This window comes from Neomonachus schauinslandi, chromosome 3, assembly GCF_002201575.2.
Source record: "Neomonachus schauinslandi chromosome 3, ASM220157v2, whole genome shotgun sequence".
Lineage (NCBI taxonomy): Eukaryota > Metazoa > Chordata > Mammalia > Carnivora > Phocidae > Neomonachus > Neomonachus schauinslandi.
Window position 1 is genome coordinate 186,637,304 of NC_058405.1, and position 13,518 is coordinate 186,650,821.

Below are 13,518 nucleotides of genomic sequence, written 5' to 3' on the forward strand. Positions count from 1 at the left end.
TCCTGCCCTTGGCTGTAACTAGGGCTAAGTGAAAACAAAAGCTAGCAGGTGCTGTGCTGGGTATGCCGCAGGCTGCAAGACCAAGACAGCATGTTCCCGAAGGTGCCAGGAGCCCACAGCTGTAACTATGACAGAATTACAGGGGTGTTACTGTTTGGAGGGAGAAGAGGACAAGGTTGTGTGTTAGTAACATTGTAATCATATCTATGCAGCATATAATTATATCAGCATTAATATAAAGAACTACCCAGTGTATTATGTGTAAAAAAGGAAAGAGTTTAAACACCAGGAAAGAATAAACCGATGATTCGCTGATGATACAATTGTCTACTGAGAAAATTCAAGAGAATAAATCAACTGAGAAACATGTAGAATTAATTAAGGATTTTATCGAGTGACTGAGTTTTTTTCCCCTAGCCTCCCTCCTTTTCTAGGTAACTGAAATTAAAAAAAAAAAATTACATAAGTAAAATTTTCTAGTTTTCTCACATATTAACTACTAACTATAATATATAGCAGAAAAATAGAAAAATTGGAATATAAATAATAATATATAGAGTCTATATGATTGTAACTGCAAAATTTTTTTGAAGGAGGCAAAAAATTTAAAAGAACTGAGTGATATACCATGTCCTTGAATGGCTAGACAAAATGTGGTTTAGTGCAACTGTTAATTCAGGATTAATGAACTAATTGGTCAATTGGATATTTAACCATATAACTTTTTGTTTTTTAAAAAATGCCTAATTATAAAAATTAGTCAAGTAATGTAGAAAGTACAAAAAAGAGAAAGAAGCTGAAGAGAATTATGTAGAAATAATTATTATAATAGGTTTAATACTCTTTCAGACAGGTGTCTCTGAATATGACATATATAGATCTGTGTATACAAGCTCACATTAGGAGAATACTACTGAACTTCATATTTCAGAACTTGTATTCTTCATTCAATAATACATCATGGTCATCTTTCCAGGTTAAATAAGTATATAACCACATCATCACAGCATTCCCTTGGGATGTACCAAGATTTACGCGAGTGGTTCTCTATTCTTGGGCATTGTTGTTATTCTTTTCTGTTATTAAAAATGCTACATACTAAATAGTTTATATATTTATCATAATTCCAATAAATATCCTAATGGATTTTTTTAATTTATGAAAGGCCTAGGAAGTGCATCTGGAATTACAAATGTACAAGTTTAGGCAGGAAATATTTGAAAGAGAAAACCAACGTGGGATATTTGTCCTACAAGATTTTAAAATACCTTCTAAAGCTATAATGATTAGAATATGAGTAGACCAGCCAAGTTTCAGAAACAAAGCAAAATAACTATTTAGAAAAAAATTGAAGTTAGATTCTAATCTCTCACCATGAGCAAAAGATACATTTCAAATTAAGTAAATATTTAAATATAAAATGTATTAGGACAAATTATAGGCCAGCATTAATATAATTGTGGGGTGTGGAGTATATAAGCCTGATACTGAAAACCAAAACCACAAAGGAAACACCAGATAGATTTTACTTTAGTAAAGAAAATTAAGAACTTATATACACAAAACATTACATCTTTATGATATAGAATGGTTCTGTTTGACAGAAATGCAATGGGAGCCACATATATGAGCCACATACGTAATTGTAAGCTTACTAGTAGATACATTAAGAAAGTGAAAAGCAGGTGCCGTTATTTCAATGACGTATTTCATTTAATTCAATGTACCTAAAATATTACCATTTTTACATGTAATCAATATGATTTCACTCATATGTGGAATTTAAGAAACAAAACAGATGAAATAGGGGACGGGAAGGAAAAATCAAACGACAAAATCAGAGAGGGAGGCAAACCATAAGAGACTCTTTTTTTTTTTTTTTTTTATTCTTATGTTAATCCCCATACAGGCAAACCATAAGAGACTCTTAATCATAGGGAGCAAACTGAGGGTTGCTGGAGGGGAGGTGGGGGGGAATGGGGTAATTGGGGGATGGGCATTAAGGAGGGCACGTGATGTGATGAGCACTGGGTGTTATAGGCAACTGATAAATCACTAAATTCTATCCCTGAAACTAATAATACACTATATGTTAACAAAATTAAATTTAAATAAAAAATTAAAACATTATTAATGGAATATTTTATGTTCTTTGTTTTCATGATAAGTCTTCAAAATCTGGTATGTATTTTATACAAACAGCACATCTCACATGGGAACAGCTGTATGTGAAATCTCAATAGCCATACGCAGCTAGAGGTTACTGTAATAGGTCGCATGAATACAGGGGCGCCTGGCTGGCTCAGTCGGTAGAGCGTGTTACTCTTGATCTCGGGGTTGTGAGTTTGAGCCCTAGGTTGAGTGTAGAGATTACTTAAAAATAAAATCTTAAAAAAAAGACAATACAAGTATAAACTTAAAATTAAACATTAAAAGCCAAATGAAAACTCGGAAAGGTAAGGTGTTTTCTTCGTGTGTGTATGAGTTGGTAAGGATGGGCAAGTAGACCCATAGAAAAATGGGTAAAGGATAGGAACAAGTAATTCACAAACAAATCAACGAACATATAAGGATGTCCAAGTAATAGTGATCAAATAAGGCAGATTAAAATACAATAAGATAGGTTTACCTATCGTACTGTGAAATGTTATAAGACAAATTCTAATTTCCTGGATTAGTAAGAATATGATAAAATGGACCCTTGTAGATGTTGCAGTTGGAAATGTAAATAAATACAACCTTTGCAATAGCAGTATGTTCAAAAACCTTAATAGACGTTTCCTATGGAGTAGCAATTCTGTTGTAGGAATTTATCCTAGGGAGGTGTTATTAGTCGGCTAGGGTTGCTGTAACAAAGTACCACAAACTGGGTGGCTTCAAACAACAGAAATGTATTGTCTCACAGTGCTGGAGGTTAGAAAGTTCAAGGTCAAGGTGTCAGCAGGGTTGGTTCCTTCTGGAGGCTCTGAAGGAAAATCTTGTTTCACACCTCTCTCCTAGCGTCCGGTGATTTGCTAGCAGTCTTTTCCTCGGCTTATAGAAGCGTCACCTGCTGTCTTCTTTGCATGGTGTCCTTCCCTTGTGTACCTCTGTCTGCCAATTTTTCCCTTTTATGGGACATCGGTCATATTGAATGAGGGACCAACCTTACTCCAGTATGACCTCATCTCAACTAATTATATTGGCACTGACCCTCTTTCCAAATAAGGTCACATTTTAAGGTACTGGAAAGCAGGACTTCAACAAAGGAATTTGGCGGGGGCAGGGCACAATTCAACCCATAACAGAAGGTAAAGGTGTGAACAAAGATTTGGTTGCAAGAACTTCTCTCCATGCCCACTTTCCTGACCTTGGCTAAGCCACCACCATTCTCATTTGGATTTTGTAATTACCTTCCCACTGGTGATGATGTTTTTATCCCTGCCTTCCTATGGCCCTACTGTCCATAAGCTGCAGTTGTGAAGAACACAACTCAGTCCTGTCCCTCCTCTGTTAGGAACCTTCCGCGGCTCCCCTCTTACTTAGGGTAAAATCCCAAGTACTGACCTGTGTTCTCCAATGTCCTGTGTCATCTGCTTCTCCCATCCCCTCTGCCCTTTGCCTGCTCTATTCCAGGCACGGGGGCCATCTTGGTGTAACTTGAGCACCTGTCCTTCTGTCTGGATGTGCTTCCCCTGGGTATGTGCTTGGCTCCCTCCTTCACCACATGTATTTCTCTGCTCAGGTGTAAGTTCCTCACCTGGTCACCCAGTTAACATACCAACCTCCCCCCTGCTCTCATTCGATTTCCCTTATAGCCCTTGTCGCTGTCCCACAGATTTTGTTTGTTTTTTTACTGTCACTTTTCCCCGTTTGGAAGGGATTTTTCTTGCTCCTTGCTATACCCTTATTGCTTTGAACAATGTCTGGCATAAAGCAGACACTTAGTAATATTTCTTAAATCAAAGAATGAATAAACACATGAATGAATGTTTATTGCAATGCTATTTATAACATACAGAAACTGGAAACAGATTATTTGTTCAAAAAAAGAGAGGGCGTGACTAAATGTATTATGGTAGCTTCTAGAATAGAATAATAAGTCTTAGAAATATATTTATCAACATGAAAATATTCCTGAAAGAAGAAGAATGTAGCAGGAGGGGAAGAATGAAGGGGGGGAAATCGGAGGGGTAGACGAACCATGAGAGACGATGGACTCTGAAAAACAAACTGAGGGTTCTAGAGGGGAGGGGGGTGGGGGGCTGGGTTAGCCTGGTGATGGGTATTGAGGAGGGCACGTTCTGCATGGAGCACTGGGTGTTATGCACAAACAATGAATCATGGAACACTACATCTAAAACTAATGATGTAATGTATGGGGATTAACATAACAATAAAAAAAAAAGAAATGTTAAAGTAGAAAATGTAGATTTTAAAACAGTATACCTCGAATGATCTATTTTCTTTTTTTTTTAATTTTAGAGAGAGAGAGAACGAGCAGGGGGAGGGGCAGAGGAAGAGAATCCTGAAGCAGACTCCCTGCTGAGCGGGAAGCCTGATGTGAGGTGATCCTAGGACTCTGAGATGATGACCTGACCTTAGCTGAAGCCAAGAGTCAGCTGCTCAACCGACTGAGCCACCCAGGCTCCCCTTGAATGTTCTACTTTTGGAATATATACCTGGTTACTAAAATCTGGACAAGTATCCAATGACATGTGAATAGTAGTTTTCTCTAGTGTGGGATCATAGGAGATTTAAATGCGTTTTTATGGGCTGTTCTTTTCTAATTTCTAATTACCTATGTGAATTTTAAAAAGTTATTAATAGAAAAAAGAATAAGGGAAAGTATGCAGCATATTTTAAAGACCTTTCCCGCAAGAATAGCTAAAAGGCAAAGAAAATCAATAATTAAAGTGGAAGTCAAAAGTCATTGGCAGCCCCGTGCCACGATGATGCAGGTAAACCCGCTGGTGATTGCATACATCAAGCACGGCCACACATACCAAACATTACATAATATGTGCCAGGCACTGTGCTAGGGGATTCTGTCATTTAACCTAGGGGGAGGGGTGTCTTAATGCTGCCTGTGTATTAGAATCACCTGGGGAACTTTTAAAATACTGGTGTCTGGATGGCCAGGCTCCACCCCAGATATTCTGCTATTATTGGCCCAGGGTGGCCTGGGCATCAGTATTTTTAAAAACCCTCCTGATGGGGGCAGCTGGGTGGCTCAGTCAGTTAAGCAGCTGACTCTTGATTTCGGGTCAGGTCATGATCTCAGGGTCGTGGGATTGGGCCCTGTGGGCTTTACACTCAGTGGGGGGTCTGCTTGAGGATTCTCTTTCTCTCTCCCTCTGCCCCTCTGCCTACTTGCTCTCTCTTTCTGAAATAAGCAAACAAATCTTAAAAAAACCCCTTCCTGATGGCTCTAATATGCATCCCAGGTTGAGAACCACAGCATTAACTAATTTTATATCTCACGACAAACCTCAAAGGAAGATTTAACTATTATCTTCATTTTATAGATGAAGGAACTAAGGCTCAGAGAAATTATGCAAACTGCCTAAAGTCACACAGCTTGTCTGTGGTGAAAGTGATTGGAACAGAGGCAGCCTGGCTTTAAAGCGACCCTCTTCAAAGAGATCTATCTGGCTATGTGCCATGCTGAAATGCCAGATATCTGGGTTTCATCTCATCCAGGCCAGCATTTAGCTGAAATATGGGTAAATAAAAAGGTACAGTATATTCAAAAGTTCTTTATAACTGATAAGGAACTATTTAAATGTGAGAAATTATTATTTAGAGTCATACAATTTCCCATTTGAAATCTTACTCTTTTACTGAATGGTATCTATGATTTGACCAATATCAGGTTTTTCATCCTTTTTTAGAAATAAGGCCTTGAAATCTACTCTTCTTTTAGTAGATTATTTTTACCAACTAACTAAATTTGAGATGAAACCACAATGGTGAGAATGTTTGGGCAAGGAATCTAGCATGTGAATTATACAGAAGAAAAGAATTCAAATCCCAAGATTTGAAATGGATGAGGCACTTCTAAGTTCGTCAACAAGGAACAGTTTCCCCCTAGGTACATCCAGAATTGTTCACTAGTTTTTGGTGCGGTTCATTAGTTACACAACATAGACCAAGCACTCTCTGACTGTCCTGGGCGTCCCAGAATGCCAGAAGACATCAGCCCTGTCCTCACAGAAGTCACAACACAGTGGGGGACAGAGGTAGCGGCAGTGATGGTCACATGAGGTGTGACTCAGGGAAGCAAAGGGTGGGAACTGAGAACAAAGTTCCTGAAATAGGAAATGCATGAGTTGGGCCCTTCAAGGCTGTGTAGGCCTTAGCCAGGCGGAGAAGGTGGGAGAGAAAATGCCCTGATAAGAGAGCAAGCCAACATGAAAAGCATGGAGGAGAGAAGGCATCAAGTCATGGTTGTTCAGCCTGATGGGGCATGAGATCAAAGGCAGTCATGAAAAAAAAGGGAAGGGATGCATTGGCCAGCCAGCTTGCTGGTTTTTAAATAAGAAGGCAGGTTGGACTTTAGTAGGTTGAGCCAGGCTGGCAAATGGTTTTCCCAATGAGTGGGCACCTGCAGCTGAGTTTGTCTTGGAGTGAAAGCGTCTTCCCCACCATCACCACTACTCTGTCCTGAGTCACCTTCACCACTTTTCCTACTTCTCCGCTGGCACTGGGGAAGTTTCTGTGCTGTATACAGCAGGGACTGTTGTGACCGCTAGAGATCCAAGAACAGGAAACAGCACAAAGGTAAAAAGAGACTAGAACAGCCGTGTGTTAAATACCGTTACCTGGACTTGAGTTCTGAGTTCATGTTCCCTGGGAGGGGTGGGGGGTTGACCAGATGTCATAAAGAAACCGGGGACAAGTCTGATCTCATACTTGTGGGTGTGGCCAGGACATCCAATGGGCCATCTAATCAGGATGCTATCTGAGCCAGGACACTGCCTAAGATGCCCATTGTGTCGGACCACCAATTCTTAAGAATAGCATCATCTCTGTAATCAGGGAACCTGATGGTTTCCCTCCCCTTCCCCCCCGAAAAAAGTTGTAAAAATTCTCACCGTAACTTTAGGGGGTGGAGGGCAGGAGAAATAAGTTCCTTGTAAGGATGAGGTTGATTTTGATCCCAACAACTTACTCTTTCTTTCCATGCCAGTCACAGGAGAGAAAGCCCGTCTTGAAGTGGAATCTATAGTCTGTCCCTTTAAAGAACACATTAAAGCACCCTGTCCTAAGTGGTTTTAAGCACACAGCATCACAAGAATTGATAAATAATTGATATAAATTAATGGCCAATGAAAGAAACATATCTGCACTGATCTATAATTACTGGAAGCAACCTCATCTATTTTTCATAAAAGTGTCGTTTCACTGCAGTCTTTTTTTTCTAAAAGTCAGTGTATTTAGAATTTAAATTGTTTTCAATAATTGCTTTCAACTGCTTTCAAATGGCTGAGCTTCTCTGTCAAAATGGGCATCAGAGAAGCCTGTGATTTGGGTGTTCCTTTCTTATCTTTTGATCCTGCCTGGCTCTCACCTGGAACAGCGGTGCAAAAGAAGGGATTTGGGATGCCCAGGGACACCTGTGCCAGACGCTTCAGGTGCCTGTAGCTCTGAACTCGGCTCCCACCAAGCCTCGGGGGGAATGTTGTTGCTTCAGAAGCTTGTGGGAGCCGAGGCCGGCGTGGGCACGAGAACAAGTTTACAGCCCAACCGACTGACGGTTCCACTGGGTCCAGCGCAGACATATGATTTCACAATGAAATGAACCTTTTAAGCAGTGGTTGAGACTTCAGCTAGTGTTCTAAATTAACTGCGCCTTGGGGCGCCTGGGTGGCTCATTCGGTTAAGCGACTGCCTTCAGCTCAGGTCATAATCCCAGGGTCCTGGGATCGAGCCCTGCATCAGGCTCCCTGCTCGGCGGGAAGCCTGCTTCTCCCTCTGCCCCTCACCCTGCTTGTGTTCCCTCTCTCGCTGTGTCTGTCAAATAAATAAATAAAATCTTAAAAAAAATTTTTTTTAATTAACTGCGCCACAACAATTATTCAGGCAAAACAATAACAACCAACACCTGGACCTGATCTTGAAACTGACTTTTGTTATGAAGAGCACAGTCTCTGGAGCTGGACAGACTGCAGTTCAGTTTCTGGCTCTGACACTTGTAGCCAAACGTGGGCACATTACCTCATATTTTGGAGTCTCAATTTCCTCATCTGTGAAGTGCAATAACGATGCCCACTCCATGGGGTGAATCAGAGACCAAATGAACTGAAACAGCCAAAGCTTTTGGTACAGTGACTAAAAGCTGGTATTTGACAACCAATCAGGACAATTGAAATCGGTCATTTTGAGAAGACCTGTCTCCAAAGTGGGCACTTAAGGCATTAAGTGTCATCTTGAGGGGCACCTGGGTGGCTCAGCCAGTTGAGCCTCTGACTCTTGGCTCAGGTCATGATCTCAGGGTCGTGGGATTGAGCGCCACGTCAGGCTCCGTGCTCAGCAGGAAGTCTGCTTGAGATCCTCTCCCTCTCCCTCCCACTCACGCTCTCTCAAATAAATAAATAAAATCTTTTTTTTTTTTTTTTGAAGTGTCATCTTGAGGGATAAGGGATGTGGAGACTATGATCCAAGCGAATGCAACCCTTCATTTGCATGATAGCTTCTCAAAGATTCTGGCTAGCTGTTCACAGACTATTTTCTTTTCTTCCTGGTCACATAGCTAGACTACATTCCCAGGCTCTCTTCAAGGTAGGTGTGCTCACAGACTAGGTTCTGGCTGGTGTAATGTAGTTGGAAGCCATATTTGTCACATCTAGGCTCAGCCTCATGATTTCCCACTTCCCTTTTGTCTGCTGAATTTCACAAGTGATCTTACAGAGGACTGCAGGGCCCGATGGATGCCAGAGCCACAGAATGGTGGAGATTGGTCCTTAAACACTGTGTGGGCAGCTGCCTCCTAAACACCCATGTGTAACTTAGGCATGAGGAAGAAAGACATTTTTTAAAAAAACTGTTTTTTTTTTTCATTAATCCTCAGAGATAGAACGTGTTGACAAGGGATTACCATTACAGAAATAGTCTCCAGGCATTTTTGCACACACACATCATTTTATCCCCACGGAAGTCTGCTGGGGCACAGAGATATGCCCAAGGCCCATGGTTACATCTGATTAAGTGGACCCAATCCCCAAGTCCTATAGACTCTTGATTAAGAAGGTAATGTTGTTTGTTGATTGGTAGATTGATGAGTCTAATTCAATGTTTTTACAAGCTCTAAAGACATAAGATGAATCGGTGCCCAAAGATGATGAGTTTAGCTACACTGAATTCTCGAGTTCCATCTACAATGGTGCCTCCAAATCAACTGTCTGCCAGGACCAGGCAATGATGTCAGTGTGTAAGTCAGGCTGAGCAGATGTAGGAAACCAGACTGGGGGAATCAGCTAAAGAGGCCCAAATGGAAGATCTTAAAACACTGTACTGGCCTAACAAGAAATATATTGGGTTGGGTTCAGCCCATCAGCTCCCAGCTGGTGACCACTGCTCTACAACATCCCCCAGAATGGGCTTGTGGTCTGTGCACAAGCCAACCATTGAATTGTATTTGCTGATAACAGTAATTGGCTAGGGTAGACACATGACCTCGGTCAGGCCAATCAGAAATCTGAAGACTCAATTTTGAGACTTCTGTTTATGTGGTCTGGGAAGTGGACACTCTTTCCCCTATGTGCTTTGCACAAGAGATGATGTAGATCTAGCTGTGTGGTCATCCTAGAATCATGAGTAGAAAAACATGTCTGAGAACAAAGCCTGGTTAGAGGAATACATAGACAGAGGCCAGATCCTGGTGATGTTATCTGAGCCCCTGACCAAGCTGATCCTTAAGATGGTATGACCTTATCACTTTCAGTTTCCTGAGCCAATAAATCCCATACTTACTTATGCCAACTTGAGTTTGGGTTGGGTTTTCATGTACTTGGAGCAGAGAGTCAAACAGACAGGCTAATGTCTTTAGAAAATCTGGTGAATAACATTTCTCCAAGTTCTCTAATATAATAGATATGCCATGGAGGGTAGAGAAAGATCTACCAACTTTCAAGTCTGAGTATCAGTGGTTGGGCTCAGAGGTGATACTGTAATGGCCGAGTCCCAACACACTGGTGGAAGAGAAGGTACAAAATGAGGAGTGAAAAAGGCAGAGAGAGACAGAGAAACAGAGACAGAGACAGACAGAGAGAAGGAAATGTCCTTCATAGAGAAAAAATCATAGTGAGAAGAAAAGTCCTTGTATGCATTTCTGTTCCATTTTGCAGCCTGAATAGGATGGGCTTGTTCTTAGTCCACAACTGATGACTTTCTATGACTTGAGCCCAGAAATAGAGTTGTTTGCAAATAAGAGTCTCTTGATGAAGGAGACTTTTTTTTTTTAAGATTTATTTATTTATATTAGAGAGAGAGAGCGTGCACATGCATGGTGGGGGGAGAGGCAGAGGGAGAGAGAGTCTTAAGCAGAGATTGCAAGCTGAGTGCAGAGCCTGGTGCTGGGCTTGATCTCAAGACCCTGAGATCACAGTCTGAGCCGAAACCAAGAGTCGGCTGCTTAACCAACTGTGACACCCAGGTGCCCCGAGACTTCTTATCTTCAAATGAAGTAGAAAAGGGGCCCATGTTCTGGGGAGGTGGGAGCGCAGGAAGGGAGCCTATTGGGCCTTAGCTTCTCTTTAGAGAAATGCCATTCAGAGGAGCCTGGTGGATGTGCTGATGAATCAATCAACCACTATGGATTGGGCGCTGGCCATACCAGCAGCTATGGGAGGCACAGGTTTTATGCTGTCATCACCCTCTCTACACCTGAGATACAGCATCACACAGCAACTAATTTTCCATTTGTTTGTAGTTTATGAGAAAATGAACAAGAAAGCATTGAATGGATTTGAGTCTTAAATATCTTATCTTGTTCTAGGATTAGGAAAAAGTTAGTGAGGGGCCAGAAAAGCAAAACTACCTACCAAACATACCTGTAATTCCCAGGACTGCCCGTCAGTGTGTGGCCAGTCTTGGTTGTCGCCAGAGTTATAGCCTTCTTTGTGTAAAGACTAAAGATATATACGTTGGTGTTGATCCTCGATCCACAGCCTGCAATTGATCGAAGAGGACTTATTCAAAAGGAAGTTCAAGGCTCTCTTCTACTGTGTTTCGTGGTAAAGAAGCTAATGTAAGTAGTGATCAACACAATGATGAAAAACAAGACAGGGGATGTGACAGAGTGATGGGGGTAGGAGATCAGAGTGGGCTTCTCAAATGAGGGGATGGTTTCTGAATGTTTACTGTGTGCCAAGTACTATTTTGAATGCCTTACATGTATTAATTAATGAAATCCTCACAAAATATCTATGAGGATGGTGTAATTATTACCTCCCTTTTGCAAATGGGAAAAGTGGGCACAGAGAGGTCAAGTAACTTGCCTGAGTTCACACAGGTGAAATGGTGGAGCTGGGGTGGAGCCGGGCAGTCCCCTTCTGAAGCCTGCGCTCTTAACTCCTCCTCAAAGCAGCCGCGTGCTAGGAGACCTGGGGGAAGAGAGTTCTAGACCTGGCAAATGGAACACGCCAAGAGCCTGAGGAGGGGCAAGAGAGAGGATGCTGCGGGAGGAGGTTGGCAGGTTGCTGCAGACATGATTTTATCCTGGCTACAATGGGAAGCCCTCTGAAGATTCCACATTGGGGACTGATGCGATATGATAGGGGCTTTGAGGAGATGGTTTGGGAAGAGGGGTGGAGAATGGGCCATGGAGCACAAGTGAAAGGGGACAGACCAGTAGACGCTGTGTCAGCTTCCAGGAAAGAGACAGGGGTGCCCTGGGTAGAGGAGGTAGCAGCAGTGACCAGAGGAACGGTTGGATTTGGGGTACACCGAATTGGGGCTGGGGGCAGAGCCCACAGGAGATACTGATGAATTGGATCATGTGGGAAGGGAGAGCCAAGAACAACTCAAGGGTGGTGGGTGACAGTCACCAGCCATCCTGGGGGAAGCGAGGTTAGGGATGGGGCGCTGTGGACTCAAGGGCTCTGGTTGGGACTGTTAAGTCTGAGATGCTTACTAGACACAGAAGTGAGATATCAAGCAGATTCCTTGGAAATCCCTGAAAACATAATGTGTCCCACAAAAGTGTGGCTGAAGAGGGCAGCTGAACAGCTCTGCCTTTCTTTGAGTTTTGTGAGGGCCAACCTGCCTCCCTGTGCCTCTTACCTGAGTAACTGTGTGTGTGTGTAGGTAAGTGTGTATCTGCATGCATGTCTCTGTGTGTACATGTGTCTGTCTGTGTGTGTGTCTGTGTGTGATGGGTGCCCGCAGCACAGAAGTTACACAAAAGGACCTGGAAACAGACAGGCTGGATTTCAAACCTCGATCTACCACTTGCTAGTTATGTAACTTTGGGCAAATTACTTACCCTGTCTGTGCCTCAATTTTACTCCCTGTAAAATGGGGCTGAAGATACCAATGGTTCCTACCTGCGGGTTTCTTGGGAGGTTCCATGAGTCAGCACATGGAAAGCACTTCGAACCTTGCTTGACAGACGCTCAATAAATGGCAGCCTATGTCCCAGGTGTGTGTGGACACGTGCACACGACAGGAGGGAGTTTATGATTGTACACTTGTTAAAAAGAAGACTATTGGGTGAATGGTCCAATACTTTCCATTTTTGAGATATCATCATTATAGGATGGATATAAGGGAAGAAGCTTAACGGAAAGCCTATCCTTGGTCTCTGGATGGAATGCCTCACTGAAACAGACCAGAATCCCACCATGAAAGACTCCTATTTCTTCATTACCTACCACAATTTTTATTGGACTGCATTCCTCATGTGCCGGGCTTTACCGTCAGCGTGTTTGAATTGGCAGCCCCCAGCCCAGGGCCTGGCAGCCAGCCACTCTGGCCTGATGAGTGGGGACGGGGCTTCTAGGGGCCAGCATGCTGTGGTGCCCACTCTCCCCTCGGAAAACATCTCTCCCGTCACGTGACTTTGGGGGCAAACGCTCAGTTATCATCTGGGGTCTCTTGGCTATTTTTGTTTCTGACATTTGAGCCCTTTTCCACTCAGGGCCCGCCCTGGGGGATGGCAATACTTCTAATAATCCTAATTGTCTACCGCTTTTCACGCTGTCTTTCCATTATCCTCCATCGCCCGTGGCCACTGCGTGCTTTTAAGTAGCGCTCAAGCGTCCTTCCTGTCTTGGGATGGATTTCTCATGCCCCGGAGCAGAAGGAAGGTGGAATGGTTCTTCTAACCCAAGTGGGTCTGCTGCTCTTCCCAGGCCGTTCGTGACCACATGAAAGTGGTCAGAAATCACTCAGAACTTATTTTGTCTCCTTCAAGCAAAGTTTCGGTAATTTGGATAAAAGGGAAGAAATGGGTTCTTATTGCCTTGAGCTCTAAAATGGGATCGAGCAAGGTCATATAGGCCACATTGACCACTATGTGAATTTTCAATGCGCAAA